The sequence below is a fragment of the Mus caroli genome, chromosome 16 (genome assembly GCF_900094665.2).
Source record: "Mus caroli chromosome 16, CAROLI_EIJ_v1.1, whole genome shotgun sequence".
Classification (NCBI taxonomy): Eukaryota; Metazoa; Chordata; class Mammalia; order Rodentia; family Muridae; genus Mus; species Mus caroli.
This window is the reverse complement of record NC_034585.1, coordinates 63,854,519-63,877,281: the sequence shown is the minus strand read 5'-3', so window position 1 is coordinate 63,877,281 and position 22,763 is coordinate 63,854,519.

Below are 22,763 nucleotides of genomic sequence, written 5' to 3'. Positions count from 1 at the left end.
TATTTATAATTGAGCTTGGAATTTGGAACGGGTTATTAATTTTTTAAAACCAGGACACTAAATGTAATTATAATATTCTAATTATATTTTATATCATGTTTCTATTTAAATTTTTTTTAATTTGTATTTTAAGTAATTATAATTCTTACATAAATGTAATGATTGTGCATATAAATACCAAACATTACATGGACTTGTAATGATCTGTGAATTTCCATAATAAACATTTCTGGCTTATGTGCTTCTCAGTATTTATGTTTAACACTCATTAACAAGCAAAGATCTCTATTATGTATGCATAAATTATAAGTGTTTGTGAGAAAAGTTCTCTCTCTTTGTGGTTACACACACACACATACACACACACACATTTATGATTCAATAAAAGAGTAGAAACTGATTAGCAAGACCTCCTAGTATTGAGGATATTGTTCCTGGACCCCAAGACACCAGAAGAATATGGCCTACAAAATTATCTCATTAAGGCTCATAGGGCCACACAGAGACTGAAGAGGTGCCCATGGAGCCTGCATGGATTGGAACCAGACTCTGCTTACACCTACGGCTCTTTATTTTGGGGTTTTAGTTGGACTCCTAATAAGGAGACATGGGGTAACTTTTGCCTGCTTCTGGTTGACTCACCCAGACATGATATAAACAAATATGCTTAGTGTTATTGCATTTTCTTATGCTGAGTTCAGTAAATATCACTGGGAGACCTGCTCACATCTAAAGAGAAATAGAGGAAAGGTGGGTCTGGGGGTGTTCTCTGGTAGTGGGGAATAGGTGAGAGAATGTGGTGGGTAAGGATTGTATAAGAGAGAGAGAGAGAGAAAGAAAGAAAGAAAAAAGAAAAGAAAGGAAAGAAAAGAAAGGAAAGAAAAGAAAGGAAAGGAAGAAAAGAAAGGAAGGAAGGGAAAGGAAGGAAAGGAAGGAAGGAAAGGAAAGAAAGGAAAGGGAAGAAAGGGAAGAAGGGAAGAAAAGGAAAGAAGGAAAGAAAGAAAGAAAAGAAAAGAAAAGAGTAAAAAGAATAAATGTTCAAGATACAGGAAGTAACCATAGATGTGATGATAGAAGTATGGTTAGGGGATATGAAGTACTTTAGATCCCTTCAATTTCTACTATGACTCATGGGAATTAAGGTAGTTGAAGAAAGAAAGAAAGAAGAGAGAGAGAGAGAGAGAGAGAGAGAGAGAAAGAGAGAGAGAAAGTGAGAGAGAAAAAGAAGGAAGGAAGGGAAGGGAAGGGGAAGGAAGGGAAGGGGAGGGGAAGGAAGGGAAGGGGAAGGGAGGGAAGGGACGGGGAAGGAAGGGAAGGGAAAAGGGAAAAAAGGGGGAAAAGGGGGGAAAGGGGGAAAAGGGGGAAAAAGGGGGAAAAGGGGGAAAAGGGGGGAAAGGGGGGAAAAGGGGGGAAAGGGGGGAAAGGGGGGGAAAAGGGGGGAAAGGGGGAAAAAGGGGGAAAAGGGGGGAAAGGGGGAAAAAGGGGGAAAAGGGGGAAAGGGGGGGAAAGGGGGAAAGGGGAGGAAAAGGGGGAAAAGGGGGAAAAGGAGGAAAAGGGGGAAAATGGGGAAAAGGAAAGGAAAGGAGGGAGGGAGGAAGGAAAAGACAGAAAGAAATACAACCATCTATGCAGGAGAATGAGGTTAGGAGCTTTTGAAAGTAATAAATAAAGACATAAACATGTTTTCTTAGTGAAAGCAGCATTTTAAAATCATCAGTAAAAATACTTCTTTCAATTTCTTGAGCGATGTATCTATACATTTTTCAGTAATTAGTTTTCACCTCTTTGCTAGTGTGCTAATATGAGCTTCTAACATAAAATGCATATTTATCTAGATATTTGAAAATACATTTATTTTATGATGTTTTAATGGTAATTCATAATTCTTTCATGAATTATTACACATAAAATTCTTCTCACTGTTAATAACATTCATGACATGAGCAGAAAACGAAATGATGATAAGCAGGTTTTCTTTTCCCAAAATGCATTGTCTTGAAATCTTTAGGCAATACGTTATCTCCTCTCATATTCAAGCTTCTCTCACCTATACAGAATATTGATATGTACAACATTATTGGAGAAAGTAAATCAATAGCATTAACTAGAAACATAATCATTCTTTAAACACATCCTAACTACAATATGTAATGAAGCGAGGGGCTTCAAGTTGTATCTTAGTACACTTCTAATATCCACTATTATTGTTCATTTAAAGAAGACACATACATGACTCTTTCCTTCATAAAGAATTGATAACCCTCTCTAATTTTTGAAAGCTATGAGAATGCTAAATTACTGTTTTTCATATGAATGTTGTAAATATACCAGTTGTTCCCTAAATACTTTTAGAATCTATATTTATTTTTAAATTATTGGCTGTATATCTCTGTCATCAACTTTAAATCCCTTTAGGCTACTAATGTTAGAACATAGTTTCTCAAAGGTGTTACTCACTCTGCAATGTAACCTCTTATGATGAGAGTCTTCATCATAATTCTAGAGCTATCTCTGTCATGTCCATTAATTTCTATAAGAGTTGAAAATTGTGAAACCATAGTCTATATTTTTTTCTTTTTTATCACACTTTCCCCTCATCCCTCTCCTCCCAGTACCGTGCCCACCTATATCTCCCCATCCACCCCTCATCTGTTCATCTTCAGAAAAGGGCTGAGCAGAGTCTATATTTAAAGTCCTAAATATTTATCTCAAAGATTTAGGCTTGTATTCTTTAAAATTTATCTTCGTTCTTGCTTAATTGAGGCACAAATAAAATTTACATTCCATAATTATATATATATATATATATATATACATATATATAACCTTAATACATATATGTATACATATATATATATGTATTAAGGTTGCTATGGATATGAATATTGAGGATAAAAATGTTTTCCTTCTTATTCTCTTAATATATGGACTTATAGAAGTATATTTGAGAGAGACAGATAAGGTTTACCTTTCTGAATAAAAAAAAGATGTTGCTATGGAAATTCTTATTGAAATTATGTGCTCTGGTTTACATTTATATCTCTCTTTCTCTAAACCTACAACCATTTACTTATGTTTGTTTGCTTGTTGTTGGTGGTGTTATTTTTCAAGAAGATTCGTACACTGGAGTCCTCATTGGTCTCTAATTTGCTGTGTTGGCCTTACTGGCCTCAAAGTCACAGGGACCCTCCTGCTTAGATTTTCCAGCACAGAGATTAGAGGCATGCATGGCCATAATGAGCTACCAGGATTTTGTGATAATCCACAGTGTTCCTTTGTAATATTCTATTTCCGCATTGAAAGTTCTCAGATTGCGTAAATATTTCAAGTGTCACCATATTGGTTTCATTTGTTTTATACATTATATAATAGTATGACAAAAATTAGCAAAACAAAACCACACATCTCTAATCAACTAAATACAAATACATAAGTCTATACAGATGTAACTATAAAATTATCTCTTTGAGGTAGTATGATCCAGTTGTAAACGTTATTGCCAGAAAGGAAAATACGGTAAAAAGGAAAGTATTGAAAATCTGTTTTACTTCTTTTGGTGGCATATGAATCTCTATATCAAAACATGAAATTAAGAAATTTTGTACTTCAATATGATCCTAAATGGACTGCACTAATAGGTTAAAAAAAAAAGCAAGTGAAAAATCAAAACAAAAAACAAAAAACAAAAAACATTGAGTTCTCTCTGTATTGGCCAAGTACACATGAGCATAGGTCCAGCCCTGGACTACCGTTGATACATCCAGTTTAATTTTCATTGGAGAAAACTGATTTTGCTTTTGTCAGAAAGTAGCAATTGCCAGTTTTTCTTGCTGAGGTTTCAGAGCTTCCAGAGACAAGAGAGACACCACATGAACTCAGAGACTGTGACAGCTTGCATGATACCTGCACACATTCAAACACTACTTGTATGGCATTACTTGTGTTGTAATCCATCAACACCTATTATCTATGTTTGTAAATTTAAGGCATTTTTATTCTGTCAATTTTGATGCTAACTTTTTGAATTATTTCAAAAGCTTTAAGAGATAAAAATGTATATCCATATGGCAAAAACCAATCTAATCTTATCATCTGAATATGTAATACCCCCTCTATTCCATTTTCATGTATAATAAATATGCATTGATTTATGTTATGACATATCACAACTCATTCATGAGAACCTGACAAAAGTAATTAAAATTTCATTAGGAAGATTTTTAACTTTTCTTCATTATAATCAAATATGTTAATATGATTTTTCCACAATTCTATAATCAACTACAAAAGCCATGAGCTATTAAATAAAAAGGGATCATTTTGTTTCACTGTGGACAACATAAACAGGAACTACATTCTATTTCAGTCTCACAGCATCATGTCTATGTCAATGACTTCATCTGAAAATTTATATTTTAAATATACCATTTTTGACTTTATGTAAAATCATATTCTAAAAACTCAGATTTTAGAACTTGTCTTCAGAGTTTGAAAAAATGAACCAATAGATTTTGGCATGATTTTTCTAACTGGAAATTTCCAAAGTATTTTGAGAGAGAATTTTGCTGTATGGCTTTGACATACCTTGAACTCACTATGTAGACCCCACTGGTCTCTGCCTTTCTCTCCCAAATGCTAGCATTACTCTGGTGACCTTCAGATAATTTTTCATATTCTCCTCTTTCTAATTCATAGCTTATTTAGTTATTAAGTATCTGTTGTCTATCTCTTCACTTCTCATCCATCTTTCCATTCATACTTTCTGGTTCATATCCAGTGATTACTTATATCTATCAGTTACAAAGTTGGTTTTACTTGATACAATTCAATAAATAATTTTCATAAATTTAATAATATTAATATGATTGTGTTACCATGATGATATAGTCCAATGAGACACAACACTGATTGTTGCATTTATAAAATTCACACTTGATACCATGCTAGTTCATCTTAAATTCGTTTGATTTAAAGTCTTTAATAAAATATAGTTAATGCTTTCGTAATATTAAAACTTATACCTCTGTTCAGGAAATTTTCTCCAGTGCCAATGTGTTCGAGGATATTTCCCACTTTCTCTTTTATTAGTTTCAGTGGTTTTATGTGAAAGTCCTTGATCCACTTTGAGTTGAGCTTTATACAAGGAGAAACAAAATGGATCAATTTGAATTCTTCTACATGCAGACTGCCAGTTAGACCAGCATCATTTGTTTAACATGCTGTTCTTTTCGCCCACTGTATGACTTTGTCTAGTTTGTCAAAGATCAAGTGGGCATACACGCGTGGGTTTATTTCTCGGTCTTCAATCCTATTCCATTGATCTGCCTGTCTGTCTCAGTACCAATACCATGCCATGTTTATGACTATTGCTCTGTGGTACAGCTTGAGGTCAGGGAAGGTGATTTCTTCAGAAGCTCTTTATTGTAGAGAAAGGTTTTTGGTTTTGGTTTTGTTATTCCATATGAAGATGAGAATTGCTCTTTTTATATCTGTGAAGACTTGTGTTAGAATTTTGATGGGGATTGCATTGAATCTGTAGATTGCTTTTTGGTAAGATGGACATTTTTACTATGTAAACCATGAATATGGGAGATCTTTCCATATTCTGACGTCTTATTTGATTTCTTTCATCAGAGACTTGAGGTTCTTGTTATACAGACCTTTTACTTATGTGGATAGAATTATACCAAGATATTTTATATTATTTTTGAGTATTGTGAAGGGTGTTGTTTCCCTAATGCTTATGTTTTTATATGATTAAAAACTTAATTATTTTTATATTCGAAGTCACCTTTCTAAAGCACAATATAACATCTGAAGAGCAAGTACTATTTCAAGTAATCCTTAGTGAAAATAAGCTTCCTTGGGAAAAAAAGCTGTATATTTCTGAAATAAATTTGGCATTGATATATTTAAATTTTCAAGTTTATTGTTTATTATTTTTGTTTTAAATGTCCCATGGAGTCTGAAATAAGAAATAAGAAGATATAAGGAGAAAAGTACACTTCCATTTCAAATCTCAAAACAATATTCATAGTGTTTATAAACTTTTTCTCATATTATTTTTATCTATTATATTTTTACCTTTTTCTTTTTTCTTAATCAGAAAAAAGTTTATGATTGTTTATGTTGTAAAACACTATAACATAAGAATTTATCTAGACTCTTTATTCACAAGACATCTCACCAAATCAAACATTCAAGTACAAATATTTTCCAGAATATATTTCTCTACTTATTTTTTTGTCTTAGTTTTGATCTGTCTTTCTTGCCATTTCCTTTCCTTTCCTTTCCCCTCCCCTCCCCTCCCCTCCCCCCCTCCCCTCCCCTCTCCTCTCCTTTCCTTTCGTTTCTTTTCTTTTTTTGTCTCTGTCTGCCCTTAAATGAACCCCATGTTTCTTTATTAATAAATGTCTGGCCTAATGTATTGTCAGTTCTAATATTAAAAGCATGTTTTAAAGATTTATTTATTGGCTGGTTGGTTTTTAAAACTTATTTTTTGTATTATAAACACTAATCAAAAAGACATTATGAATTATATATTTCTTCTTGCATTAAAATTTATAGAAATCACTAAGACAGAAAAGCACACAGGATATCTGTGGATCTTCATTTTACCTTCAACCCCTGAAACTCCAGTTCCCCAATCGCATCCTCATGTTTGCAGCAGATCCCTTGATGTGGCCTTTCCTGTCTCTTTGTCCGTAATACCAGGAGAATAAAGAGATCCTAGTGGAACAGCCTTCTTTTCTCTCACATATGCAGGATACCCCAGCTTGGCTGCCTTGTGTGGATTCAGTGGGGTAGAAGTGCCTAGCCTTGCAGAGACTTGAAGTACCAGGGTAGGGGAATACACAGAGGGTGCCCAACTGCTCAGAAGAAAAGGTCCTGGAGTGAGGTAAAAATTGTGGGAGGGGTAACCAAGGGTAGAGCCGAGAGCAAGATGAAAATTGAATGGGTAAAATACCTAAATAGAATTATTTTTTTTAAGTCAGCAAAAATGATTCTAAAATGTAAAATAACATGCTGCACCCTACTCAGACTTCCAAGTAAACAAACTGTATATGAGCAATAACAAACAACCAGGAGCTGAAAAATTCATAGAAACTGAACAGCTTCCTACTGAATGAATGATAGGTCAAGACAGAAATTATACTCTCTAGAACTGTATAAAAATGTATACAAATCTTGATAGATGTTCCATGATAAAAGCAAATGTATACAATATCTAAATAGGCTAGATAAAGCACTTGAACAAGACTCTAACTTAAAGGGACTAACTTTATTCAATGAGTCAGAATGAATAAATTATCCCAACCCATCAGACCAAAAGAAGGAATGCACGCACACACACACACACACACACACACACACACACCATCATCACAATACCAGCATGAAAATGACAACACCTGAGTTTTATAAGGAATCCAGAAATTCACATTGAAAAGATAAATATCAAATAGTACTGGTCAAAGCAATTAGGTACATCCTGAAAGTGATGTCCCAGACTCAGAATAACAAATATCATAGTATCTTTATTTATTCATGGATAATAGCTTTTAAGTCAGTGATACCCAAGCTATAATTTGCTGAACCGTATAGATTATTAGTTAAAGAGTAAAAGTATAGTGTGTGTGTGTGTGTGTGTGTGTGTGTGTGTGTGTGTGTGTGCGCGCGCGCATAGATGAAATTAAAGACCATTTGAGGGTTAGTATGGAAACATAATATAGCAAAAGTTTTTTTTTAATGCATATATGAAGGTGATCTAAATAAAATTTCTAAATAATGAGAGAAACAGAGCCACATCTGACTATCTCTTGTCATGAAACCAAGCATTAGTTCGGAGATTTGGTTATATCTAATTGAATTGTTTAAAAAAAAATCCCAAAAACTCACCAAACACCCCAGGCTATTGTCAGCATTACAACATGCCCTGTCATATGGCCCCATTGCTGAAGATAACACATCCATAATTCAATAATCATGGAAAATTGGGTTTTTACAACTATGTGCTCCCAAGGAAAGTATTCTACCAAAGAAAAATAATAATAGAAAAACAAAAAACCAAAACTAAACTAGCCACAAACCCTATGTTCTACAATGATGTCTTACCTAGAAGATATGTTAGGGCAGTGGTGACACAAAGTTTGTGGAAGTAACCAAACAATATCTGATTTGACTGAAGGCCCACTTTCCAAGAAGGAACGCATACTTAACACTGCTTAATTGACCAAGAACCTGAGACTAGACAGCTCAGAGTTCTAGGATAAAACCAAACACTACAGTTCTAAAACCAAAGAAACAATCAAACAAATTAAAATTAAAAAGCACCAAAAACAAAATAAGAAAAACAGCAATACCATGACTCTCAATGTCATTCTGCTCTATTGGTAGATAAGAGCCATGCTCAGCTGTGATCAGAGAAGCTTTGTCCTGTAACAGGTGCAAACAAAGACAGAGAGCCATGGCCAGGCATTAAACAGACAGAAAGGAACACACATGTCTAAATGAGAGGTTTTCATCAATTTCCTACCCTCGGGGTTCAGGGAACCACATGGAAGTTGAAGAGAAAGAGTTTGAGACTAAGAGGAGATGGAAGGCACCATGTAAACAATGCTCTCTAAACCCACATGGTCGACATAGGGATTCCACTAGACTGTCATTGTCCTCTAGGTACATATTATGGCTTTCAATTTAGTGTTTTTGTAGGATTCCTAAGTATGGCACCCAATGGCACTCTGGTGTCTTCTCTTGGGCTTTTTCCATTCTCCTGGTTGTTTTGTTCAGCTCCAGTGTATTAGCTTATCTTTATCATATTATGAATATATACATACATATATATATATATATATATATATAATTTTATTATACTATTATCCTTTAGAAGTCTGTTTGATTTCTAATAGCAGAAAGTGTGAATGGATTCTAGATGGAATATATATTTGAGGAACTGGAAGTGAACTCTAATAAAAACATATTAAGTGAGCAAAAAACTATTCTCAAAAAAGGAGAAGCATACGTTATAATAGTACATTTGAATATCATGTCAAGAGGAAAACAAGGTTATTTTAACAAATTTATATTTAATGTTGTCTTTATTTATTCTGTATAGCATGGCTAGAACATAAGCATACATATATACTTGTGTATATCTATCTAGCTATATGTATACGTTCTTCTCTTAGTATATGTATATTGATATATAAACATAGATATAGTTCATATATATATCATAAACATACTCACATATGTATATGAGAGAGAGGGGGGACAGAGAAAGAGAGAGGAGAGAGAGAGAGAGGTCTGGATATGTGAATTACATAGTAAAGAGCAATTGTGTGAGGGGAAGCTGGAAAGTACTGTGTAGAGGATGGTATATACTAGGCCCACCTTGTAACAGATAAGGGCTGAGGAATGCTGGAAGAACATGGAGGCCAGGTCCACTTGGTATGTGAAATATGCACCTCAGCACCGTGGCCTGGCATTAAAACCCAACAATTATATAACTAAATAGAGATGAACTTTCACAAAATCTTATTAAATTATGAAATTATATGTCAGAATTTTTTGAAGTTAAATATATGCAGTTTCTACTCTTAAAGACTTCACACACTAATAATATCAAAGAACTATATGTATGTTTTGTTTTATGGGAAGTCATTCTAATGGCTATGTTAATTTATAGAGAGCTTCTAGGGTTGTGCAAAAGTTTTCAAGGAAAAGTTATATAATGTTAACGTTTTGTTTATCTAAATATTCTAAATAAATTGTAACATTTGGGTTCATAAATATTTCTCCAGATCTGCATCAGGAGCATAATGAAAATGAACATAAGCAAAATAATAATAATTAAAAAAACCTCATATGTTATTTAATCGAGATGAAGTATTTTTCTACTTTAAAAAGATTGTAAACCTTGGTTAATAATCATGAATAAATATAACTTCATACGCTATCCTAATTAGTTTTTACTGTAAATGTCAATTCACTACCATCTAAAATCACCAGGGATGAGTGTCTCATTCAGTTTGAGGCTTTCTTTCCCAAATCTGGTTGCCCTGGGAACTTGATTGTATGGCATTATCTAGATTCTTATTTGATGTAGGAAGATTAACACGATTGTAGACAGCATCATTCTCTAGACAGATGGTCCATAACAACATAAGAGACAGAACAATAATTGAAAACAACCAAGAAGGCAAGACAGGGTTCATAAATCTCCTTGATCTTGTCTACTGATACTATTTTAATTATTGCTTGAAACCTCCAAAACAATGGACACTGTGACCTAGAACTTTAAGCCGAGTGAGCTTAGAGATACTTTTGTTTGGGTACTTATCAAAGGGCAAGAACAAAATTAAAACCTAGAAAATGGGATGGAAGTTGAACACTTCCAAAAGGCAATAAACTTCATTTTTATTCATCGAAATTAAGAGAAAAAATTACCATGTGAGCTAATGAGATGGATCATTGGGTAAAATCTTTGCTTCTAAAACTGATGTCCCAAATATATCTGTAGAACACATGGTAAAATGACAGAACCAAATATCACCAAGTGTTCTTTGACAGGCACATTTGTTATGGCATGTATGAGCACTATAAACACACATCATAAAAATCAGTAAAAGCCATTCTACACACAATAGAACTTCACATTATATCAAATAATTACAGAATTACAAATAGTCACTAGTATTTAAAAAAAATTCTAAGATATTGCTTTCTCAGGCCAAAGAAAGTGGTAAATTATCATTATTTATCAAATAAACATGTGCAGAATGCTCACAAAGAGTTCATACTCCTCACTTATAATCTGCTAAAATGTGATTATCTAAGATTGCCACTTCACTATTCCTGGCTTTCAGGTCCATTTTATAAGGTATCATGTCAGAACTCTTAAGAAAACAGCACTAAGGAGCCCTTGACTTCACAGAACTACATCTCCTGGAAGTCTTATTTACTGTATCATCTGCATAGTTTTTGTGTTCAGGCACATTAAAAAAGCCACTTCAAAGAGCATTTTCTTTTTAAAACCATTTCAAGAGTCTATGATTTTTGAGAACAGTCTCTGGCAAAGAGTTCATTGAGGGTAGGATTGAAGGGATGATTTTCATTTTCTTTTGTCTTAAAGAATTTTTGCTTCCAAAATTTTCAAGGTAATATTTCATACTTAACAGATTTCAACTAAAATACATTTCTATCATTTTCCCTTCCATTTTCCCTTCCAACCTCTTTCATGTTATTCCAATCTCCATCTCAATTTATAGCCTCATTTCTTAAATATACGTATATAAACACAACACATGGACATACACAAAACACAAATATGCCACACAAACATATTTACATATATAATATATATTAAATATATAAGTAAATATTCATTGCACTATATAATATATTGATGTAACATATATATGTTTATATATATGAACAAATGATAATATAAACTCCTGAGCCTCTCTCTTTCATATATATATATATATATATATATATATTTCATCCATATATACACATGTATATATATGTATGTGTATATATGGATAGGTATATAAACAAATAAATACGACAAACTACTGAGTCTATTTTGGTATACTAGATAACTAGTTAGGAAATATCCCTAATATACTTTCTCTCAGCTGTCATTTTTTTGCCTGCATTTATTCATCTAACTGTAGGGCTTTGTGATGCTTTTCCCTTGTAAGGGTATCTAATGCTATTTTCATTATTCTAGTATTGCTCCTGAAGCCATTTTAATAGACACGGTCTCATAAAACACACCATGTTTCTCTGACTCTTATTTTCTTTCCTCCCTCCCTTCCTCAATGGCATCTGAGCTTTAGCTGCAGTGGTTGTTTTAAAGATAGTAGCACTGAGACTGGGCTCCCTGGGACCTTTTGATGCCTGTATTGTACCCCACTGCAGATTTCTGTATTGGTTTCCATCTGTTGTATGGAAAAGGCATCTAATATTGGATGACTGTTTCACTTGTATGTGAATACAAGAATATGTTTTTGAATGTAGTTAGGAATTATGTTGGTTCTGTAAAGTGACATTAGTAACTTATCTTCTACAATCTATGATCTCACTAGCTTAGGAAAGTTGGCTAGTTTTCTAGTGCAAAGCAGAATGATCATCCTGATTAGTGAGCCTCAAGTACAATTAGAAAACTCTTAGTCATAACAAAGATGTGGATGACACTTTTGTAACTTTAGTGTTATCTTGTTACCATAGTGTTATGCTGGTCACCAGTGTGCTTCACACAGCTAGAAAGGATTCTTGGTCACTTCCTCTCCTTAGCTGCTTACATAATGTTTTTTGATACTTGGTCACCTAGACCCCAGAAAGGAGGATTTTAGGTTGTGTCACCTATTAGTTAATGAATCATCTGAATCATTTTTTTCCCTTCATTGTGTGGTACCTTCAACCATGAACTTACTTTCAATTTGTTAGAAACAGATAAGGGCAACAGCAATAACTGACACTTTTTTGAGAGTCATTTGGGATACATTGAACAAAAGCCAGGGGGAAAAGTTTTGTTTTGTTTTGTTTTAATTTTTGGATTTTTAGAAAATCTATATTTATTTATTTATTTACACTCCCTATTTTATTGCCACCTACCATCTACCCTCCAACTGTTCCACATCTCATACCTTCTCCCTACTCTGATGCCCCCACCCCCTACCCCACCTGACCTCTAAACTCCCTAGAGCCTCCAGACTCTTGAGGGTTAGGTGCATCATCTCTGAATGAACTCAGACCTACCCAGCAGTCCTCTACTCTATGTGTATTGGGGGCCTCATATCAGCTGGTGTATGCTGCCTGTTTGGTGGTCCAGTGTTTGAGAGATCTTGTGGGGTTCAGATTAATTGAGACTACTGGTCTTCCTATAAGAATACCTTTCTCTTCAACTTCTTTCACACTTTCCCTAATTCAACCACAGAGGTCAGCAGCTTCTGTCCATTGGTTGGATGTAAATATCTGCAACTGATTCTTTCATCTTCCTGTTGGGTCTTTCAGAGGCAGTCATGCTAGATCCCTCTCTGTGAGCGCTCCATAGCCTCAGTAATAGTGTCAGGCCTTGTGACCTCCCCTTGAGCTGGATTCCACTTTGGGCCTGTTGCTGTTCATAGCAGCCTTAATTGTGATAGCCAGAAGCTGGAAACAACCTAGATGTCCCACAATAGAAGAATGGATGCAGAAAATGTAATTTATTTACAGGATGGAATACTACTCAGCGATTAAGAATGAGGACATCCTGAGTTTTGTAGGCAAATGGATAGAACTAGAAAATATCATTTTGAGTGAGGTAACTCACATGGAAAAGGACATGCATAGTATGTACTCATGAATATGTGGATATTAGCCAAAAAAAAAAAAAACCCAAACAGACAAACAAAAAAGTAGAATACCCAAGATACAGTCCACAGAACTCACAAAGGTCAACAAGCTGAAGGGCCCAAGTGAGGATGCCTCAGTCACACTTGGGAGAGAGAAGAAAGCAATCACAGGTGGAGAGGGAGAGAGGGACCTGAGAGGGAAAGTAGATTGGGGGGAGGGGTGGGGAGAAGGGAACCTGATCTGGTATTGGGTGAGGGAAAAGGACTGAAGCCCTGAGGGCCAGCAGAACAATGTAAACAGGCAGCCTCAGGAAATAGGAGGTTAGAGGAACCCCTGCCCCCCACCCCAGGATGCACCAGAGACCTGGGAGGTGAGAGACCCCCAGGACTCAAATGGAGGGACATTAGATGAAATGCCTGCCAGTAGGGAGAGGGAACTTATAGATCCCACCTCCAGCAGGAAGACAGGACATCAAGTGAGGGATGGGGTTGCCAAAACTGACCCACAATTGTTTCTGTCTAAAAGAATTACAGAGATGGAAATGGAGAGCCTGAGAAAAAGGGCTTCTTGAGCAAGGTATTGGAAATTGTGTCAGATAGTCCATAGCTTCAAGGGAAGCATTGTCAGCAAAAGGTATATGTGACCTGCTTAACATTTACGTAGGTTCTAATAATCAAAACTTTTGTTCTTTCTGTATATGTCAACTATTAGATCTATTGAGCAATAGCCAGCCTCAATACACTTTAATATCTCTAATAAGGTCTGTTTCCTCCATTACCATTTTAGTAGCTTGAACAAACAAATTTAGGAAAGTCTATTTTACAAAAATAAGGCACAGATATTATTTTTCAATAGGAATTTTTTGAGGTGTGTTAAATGCATAACTTAGAGTGGTATCGGGTTATTAAAAATTTCAAACACTGAATTAAAGTGTTTACCTCAAATATCCAAATCATGAGCATGGATCTGTCAATAAAACTTTAATTCTCAAAGTAAAGCAAACAACTTCGAACCTCCTAGAAACCTGTATAACATATAATTTAAAAAAAAAGGAACAAACAAAATATCTATGCTGTCAAAAACATTTCCTAGGAATTACTATAGATACAGAAGTTCCTTGAGGAAAACTCTTTGAGTATAGCGTTTGAAGTCTTCTCAAGTCATTGCCTTGCATTCCTGGGCATAGCAAAATTAGGTTAAGACTTACAAGTTCTCAAAGGTTTATCTACTCAATTTAACAAGACAATTTCAACTAGATATAAAAAAATATGTAGAAATGTGTAATACACACATTGGAGATAAACTTATGGAATAATAGTAGGTTTATATCTAATGAACTCTGTCGTTTTAAACTACCTCAAATAATTAGAATTTTAAGTAGATGAAGTAAGATAATAATGCAAAATTCTCCTGACTAAGAAACAAACTTTGAATATTTTAAAAATAAATAATAAATTATTTTATATTTAAAGTAAATACTAAGAACAATTTAATTATTTTTTGTTTGGAATTTGTTTTGTTTTCATTTTTAATGTTATTTTCAGCACTTATAATCAACTTATCCTCAAGATAGGATAAATGGTTTTTATTCTACAAAACAATTAAGGGAAATTAATGCAGAAGAAAAAGTAGCATTCATTGCAAATGAATATGGAGGAATAAAAGATAAAAATATAATAATGTTATTTGTACAACTTTTTGACACCATGAATATAAAATTACAGAAAGAGAAAAGATTTAATTTAATTGCCATTCTTTTATATAATAATAGCATAAGCCATACTGATACTGATTTATTACATAAATCGATTCTGGATATTTATTGGTTTCTCATGTTGCCTTTAAAACATACGAAATGTTTTTTATTTTAGAATAAAATCAGAGATCAGAAATCTGAAAGTTTATTAAAATGTTCCGACTATGATAATATTTGAAGGATGTGGCTGTTTCTTATTGCTTACTTGTGTCACTCAAGCTGAGCAAGGTTTTGGTTGTCTACAACCTATGGCTGAGTATATATTAGAGCAAGAGTAGGACTGTCAGATGATGAGAGGCAGTTATAGGACATTGCTTCTCTAAAATCTCTAAAATCTCCTTTCTTAAGCAAAGTTTTATGTTTTGAGGTGAATGAGACTGTTGGCATTAAGGATTCTCCATGTGCCAAAACAGGGTTTTGAAGACAGCGATTATTCATAATTTTAAATAAAGTAACATTGCACATATGCTACCATCAAGAATCTGAAGGCATAGAGAAAGAGGGCCAAGAAAAGGGAGCTTTGGTGGTGACTGTGACGAAAACTACAGGATGTCTACAAATAAAAATGTCCTCATGAACCACATCAATTGTGTACAATAAAAATATGTGCCTAGAGAAGAAAAACTATAAATAATCGAATTTAATATGAAAGACACTGGATTATAACTAAGCATGTGGATAACTAATAAATAATGATCACCAGTTAGTTGAGATTGACAAATATTGTTGATCAGAGGTATTAATTGCAAATAGGAAAAGCTATCTGACCTTTAGCATATTGTAATGAAAACTCTTTAAGACTATTAACTCATTCATAATCCTGACTAAATCGCTTATAGTGGCCATCAGGATGGGCAAAAAAATTAGGGGATGTGTAGATTCCACAAATGAAAGAAATTTTATTGTTCTGAGAATTTACTTCTCACATGATAGTGGAAAAAAAAAAAAAGGAAAGAGGTGATAAATAAACTCAACAGAGACAGAGGTGCTCTGTTTTAAAAGGTTTAAAAGAAGCATCCACACTTTGGTCTTCCTTCTTGTTAAACTTCATATGGTCTCTGAGTTGTATTATGGGTAGTTTGATCTTTTTGGCTAATGTCCACTTATCAGTGAGTACATACCATGTGTGTAATTTCGGGTCTGGGTTAGCTCACTCAGTATGATAGTTCCATCCATTTGCCTGCAAGTTTCATGACATCATTGTTTTTTAATAGCTGAGTAGTATTCCTTTGTGTAAATGAAGCACATTTTCTTTGAAATATCAAAAGTTTTGAAAACAGATGAATAGTAACCCTTCATTGACTATTTGAAATCCATTAATTTCATCAATTGGAATTGTGGAAAGTGAAATCATGAATTGATTATCATCTATTATAATCACTATCATCAATTAAAATCACTGATTATTATAAAGCAACCATTGAACATTTGAAATAAATTAATGTCATTATTGTAATTGTGGAAAGTAGAATAACTATCCAGAATTGCCACAAGTATATAAAAAGAAAATGATATACAGAAAGGCTCAGGATGGGTATATAGCTATTTGTCTTTTATCCCCTTTTTATGGAAGAAGGTGGGAATAGGGTCAGACATAGTCTAGGCTGACCTCAAGATTCACATGTAGGAAAGAATTTACACAATGGAGTACTACTCAGCTATTAAAAACAATGAATTTATGAAATTCTTGGGCAAATGCATGCATCTGGAGGATATCATCCTTAGTGAGGTAACCCAGTCACAAAAGAAGTCATTAGATATGCACTCATTGATGAGTGGATATTAGCCCAGAAACATAGAACACCAAAGATAAAATTTGCAAAACACAAGAAAATCAAGAAGAGGGAAGACCAACAGGTGGATACTTCATTCCTCCTTAGATTAGGGAACAAAATACCATGAAAGGAGTTACAGAGACAAAGTTTGGAGCTAAGAAGAAAGGGTAGACTATCCAGTGACTACCCCACCTGGGGATCCATCCCATAATCAGCCACCAAACCCAGACACTATTGCATATGCCAGTAAGATTTTGCTGAAGGGACCTGGTATAGCTGTCTTGTATGAGGCTATGCCAGTGCCTGGCAAATACAGAAGTGAATGCTCACAGTCATCTGTAAGATGGAACACAGGGTCCCCAATGGAGAAGCTAGAGAATCCACCCAAGAAGCTGAAGGGGATCTTCAACCCTATAGGTGAAACAACAATATGAACTAACCAGTACACCCAGAGCTCATGTCTCTAGCTGCATATGTAGCAGAAGATGGCCTAGTTGTCCATCACTGGGAAGAGACACCCCTTGGTATTACAAACTTTATATGCCCCAGTACAGGGGAATGCCAGGGCCAAGAAGTGGGAGTGGGTGGGTAGGGAAGCAAGGCATGGGGAGGGTATGGGGAACTTTTGGGATAGCATTTGAAATGTATATAAATAAAATTTCTAATGAAAAAAAAATAAAAAGAATTACCTTGAACTTTTGACCTACCTGCTTCTATTAGGCTATACTTGTATCATGTTCTGTATCAAATTGTAGGTTTCATTGATGCAAGAGAAAGCATTTTACGGTGAACTGTACTATTTTCTTATGTAAGATTTAAAGTTCAAATGTGATTCTTCTACCTTCTGTAATGAGGGTTATATTATGAGAACTTTTAAAAGCTTATTTGTTTCAGCATCAGAAGACTGTTATTTTGACAGCCAAGTACCTGTGTGCTGAACATCTTTTGAGAATTTGACATATAATAAATAAATGTTAGGCAGTGTGATGCTCACGTACTCCTTACAAGTGACATAGTGAAATGGTATGAACATTACATAACCTTAGGGAAATATTTTCTTTTCTTTTCTTCTTCTCTTTTCTTTTAGAGGAATAAAATTTTTCCAAGCTAAAGTTTTCAGTTTTCAAGTCTGGGTTACTATGGCAATGTTATATCTTCCTACAGCTTCTAACTTAATTTTAGTTTAAAATTGACATGAGGTAATTTAAAGAAGGATTTTTAAACTAATTGCATGAAAAAGATTGTTTTGAATTTCACTCTCTTTTAAAGTTCATGTGAAGTGTATAAGGGGCACTTGGTTATTTTTAGTTTGCAAATGAATAGCTTTTATTATTATAAAGATGATTTTTTATTCATTTTATTTTAAATCTACTTAATTTGGGTTATCTAAGGACACTAGATCAGTTGAACATCAACAAATGTATACAAAAAGTTACCTTTTATAATTATCACACCATATTAAATTTCTCTGTTATAAATTAAGTTTTTCTTTAGAATTTTTATCGTTCTACGACAGGCGGTGTGCATATGCATAATTTGTGAACACCTTTTTGATAATCTTTATACAATTGTTAATAACCTTAGAAATAATGCATCACTCACAGAACAGATTTTATACCTAATACAAGTAAATAAACAGTGATCTGAACAAAATTGTTTGACGTTTATGAGCTATTTCTGCAGTCAGAAACCCCGTATCACTCTACCACTTGTGATGCTTGTCAACATGGTCTGCTTTGCAGCATCTCTAGTTGTCTTTGGCAGCCATTTCTTTCGCAATGGTGACATTCTTTGCTTCTGAATCCTTAAAATCTTTATTTCCTAGACTTTGTTTTATATCACTGACTTTAAAGAACCCGGAATTTTAATACAGAACTGTAAATATCATGCTTATGTTTTGTAATTGTTTGAATAGTCTCTCTATATTTGAAAACTGTATTGTTTAAAATTCTCTGTTGTTGGATTGGTAATACCCTAAAAAATTTAATTTCTATAGTTATAGGTTCTTCTATGAGGGTCAGTGGGCTGAGCTGTAACACTTGGGAAGAGGTCTGCTCTCCTCAAGTACATCTTTCGTGGGCCCAGCCTGACCTACTCAGTGCAGGGCAGCACACAGCATAACCGAGTAACCCAGAAGGAACTGCAGAGATGGAGGTGGAGCCAACTGCAGCAGCAGAGCAGTGGAAGCTACTTTCCCTCCCTGCCCACACTTGCTTACCTTTGCTAGAACTCTCGCAACCAGCCTGGGCCAGAAATCTCCGTGGAAAGTCTGTGGTACACAGGCCCACACTTCTACAATTATTTCCTGCTCTATGTTGTTATGGAAACTTAAAACCCAATCAGTCTATACATAACTATACATATGTACAACTAAGCTAATCATATAAATTTGAAATAAATTGCTAAGTTATTTAACCCAAAAGGTACCTCCAGGTGCCAGTCATGTGTAGAGTTTTAAAATTATACTCTCCTTTATCAAAATGATTTCTGTAATTGTTTCTCTTACTTCGTGTTTTTATAATTGTTTTTTATCTTAAATCCTTTTTTTACAGTCCAGCCTTTATCCCCTTCATGGTCAGACCCCTGGATGTTCCTAGTCCCATTCCTCCCTAATTCTGTCTTCCAGAGAATTCCCTCATCCCTCCCCCCCACCCAGCAAGATCTCCTCACTCCCTGGTACCTCCAGTCTCTTGAGTGTTAGGTGCATCTCCTTTCACTGAGGCCAGACCATGCAGTCCTCTGTTGTATATGTGTTATGGGCCTCATATGAGCTGCTGTATGCTGCCTGGTTGGTGGCTCAGTGTCTGAGTGATCTCAGGGGGCCAGGTTAGTTGAGACTGCTGGTCTTTCTATGGGATTGCTCTCCTCAACTTCTTCCAGGGAATATCCATTAAATTTCAAACTCTCATATATATCTTTTTCACTATATACTAGAACAACATATGAATAATTCATACCATCTCATTTGTCAGTAACTAACAAAAATTAAAATAAATAATGCTTTGAAAATTCTTAGGTCATGAAATGGACTTAAAAAGATGTGGCAATGTATATGTCATTAGACATGTGGAGGGTACAACATTTAAGAGGTGGACAATCGATGGAAATAACCTAAATTTTCTTCAACTGACAAATGGATGATAAAAATCTGGCACATGAACCTTACAAAATAATATTCACTTGCAATGAATTATAAATTTGCACATAAATGGAAGGAACTAAAAAGGAGAGCATATGAATGAGAAAGATCAGACCTTGAAAAATAAACCTTGCATGAGCTCTTTAACATAAGGCTTACAGCTCAAAATCTTCAGATTTGAGTACATATCCTGCAGTATCTACAGAAATTAGCCTAACCCCTAACTAGCCTAACTATCCTAACTGTGTTCAACAGACAGAGGAATAGTAAGCTACATGTGACCTGATGGTGAGAAATTAGTAAGTAGTTTTCTTTAATCAGGGTTTGAAGCAATAGATAAATAGAAAGAATGATAGAGTAAGGTGAAATAACATGAGGGATTTCTGAATGTTCTAAGAAATCATAGTAATAGCTTCCTAACTAAAATGGATGTTATATACATAAGTTAATGTATAAGCATACATATATAGTATAAAATGATATTTCCTCATGTGTGTCACCGTGCTCATTGAAAGAAACAAAAGATCATCTAACAAAACCCCAAATATTTGGCATGAGAACCTCCTGTCAAGTTGTCATTCAGGCTAGCCCATGTCTAGGCCTTTACTAGTTATTGATAGTGGCTTTCCTTGACACCAATGACACCAGAACTGGAATGTAAGACCCTTTGCTGATTACACCATGCATTTCTTACATAGGGTCAAAGGCCCCCATGAGATGGAATTGACCTGAAAGTATCTTCTTGAAGTCTAGCTTTTGTCATACAAGAATAAGTCTGGTGAGTAAATGATATATATTAAGGAAAGAAGCAACCAAAGTCCTACCCAGTTTTGGTTCCTGTGACTGACTATACATATGACCAACATTGCACAATTATTCTAAAAGCACATTATGATTCACATACGTTGATAGTAACCCACCTTCTTTAATTTTCCTTTATTCCTGGTCAATAAGTGGAGAACCATGCCTGCTACTGAAACCTAACCTACTACCAGAGACGAGTGATGTAATAGATTTGAAATAGAGCTTGCAGTTGCCACTTTACCCAACCATCATATGTCCTAACTACTTTTTAAAACATTTCTTCTTTGGCTTACAGGTGAGTGTTGCTCTTGATCTTACCAAGAAAACATCTCAATAAAGGCCATTACACCAAACCACAACCAATCACATGCAGATTTATGGATCCTTGTCTCAGCAGATTCAGAAAATGGCTTTTATACCTTTGGTTCATGGAAAATTTCAGAAAAGGAGATTAGAGAAAATGTGAGAGTTAGAGGAGAGGTGTTTGCAAAGAGATTGGGTTCATTAAAAATATCAAAAGACTGGCTTGTTTAGAGATCTCCAAGGGAATTCCTTGGTTAATAATGCAACAGAATATAACCCAGTCTCATCCTTGGAATCCTTGTCTGCCTATAAAGGATGTGTGGTTCAGACTCCATATCCCCCATTACTGCTTTCTTTACTAGGGTTACCTATTGAGTGCCAGCCTGCGACTCACATGTCCGGGTTCAAGCCTGGAAGGCATCTTGGAACTGGAAGAAAAGAGGGAGCCTAGGTGGGTTGAGAAACAATGGAACCAAGACATGCTAGTCTGTTCAAGGTTCAAATTTTTAATGGCGGACACACTTTATAAAAGAGGGGGGAAAGTCCATTCCCACGGATTCATCCTTGGAGCCTGGAACCAGCTTCAGGTGATGATGTGCAGAATAGGGAAATATTCCTATGCTTATCATTAACAAAATGGGCAGTATGTAGCTGCTGATATAAAGCTATGGTAGATAAACCAAGGATCATTTCTTAACTCTAATAGGCAGCAAAACATAAGNAGGTCTCTTATAAAAACATAACAGCAGATTCCTTATCTAAATTAGAATCTACACAATAAATTGATTGACAAGAATTACAATGAATATGAAAAAGACTTGCCAAGATTGGCGATCTTAACTCTTAAAATTATCTAACAATAAGCATATAGATAAGGTACACAAACTTTCATAACTATAAGGAGCTGGCCTGAATGGCCAAAACCAGTGTCTCTGATGAAGACATCTTGTACATTCTCTGTACCAGTCTTTTTGCCTCATGAGTCAGCTTTTTTAGTTGTTTTTATTTTAAGTTGGCACCAGGTTGGCACTCTTTGTTGTAGCCTATGGTGGAGATAGGAAGTTTCTTCATCTGTAAGTGACTGCTATCCGATTTCTCCTCTTTTGTGCACTCAACACAGCTTTCTGGTCACCACTGTCAGGGCGCTCACAGGTCACAGGTCAGCCTGTTACATTGGAAGCTAGCATGCTCTTGTAACATTCTGTGGAAAAAATAGAAACACTCCCCCTTTTCCCCATATTAAGTATCTGAACAGGATCATGTCATGTGCCAATAAGTGGATCCTTATCATCTGACTTAGACATTATTATATCTAGTTTTTTTTTTTTTTTAAATAAAAATGTGACTTAAATAATGTGCACGGGGATATAATTCCCCCCCCCTTCTTTTTTTTTAAAGAAGGTATAGTTTTTAAAGTTTTACAATACCTTGTCTTTGAGAATTATAAAGTATCTCAGTAACATGTGTAACATTAAATTGTTGACAAAACATCTCTTGGAGGGTTTGAAAATAAAAATTTTTGAAGCATTTTCTTTCTTAGATTTTCTGTAACTAAAATCTTAAATATTAAAAATATATTGTCTCTGAATCTTATGGAGCAATAACTATTCCCCAGAACTTTAAACTTCCCTTTAGAGGCATT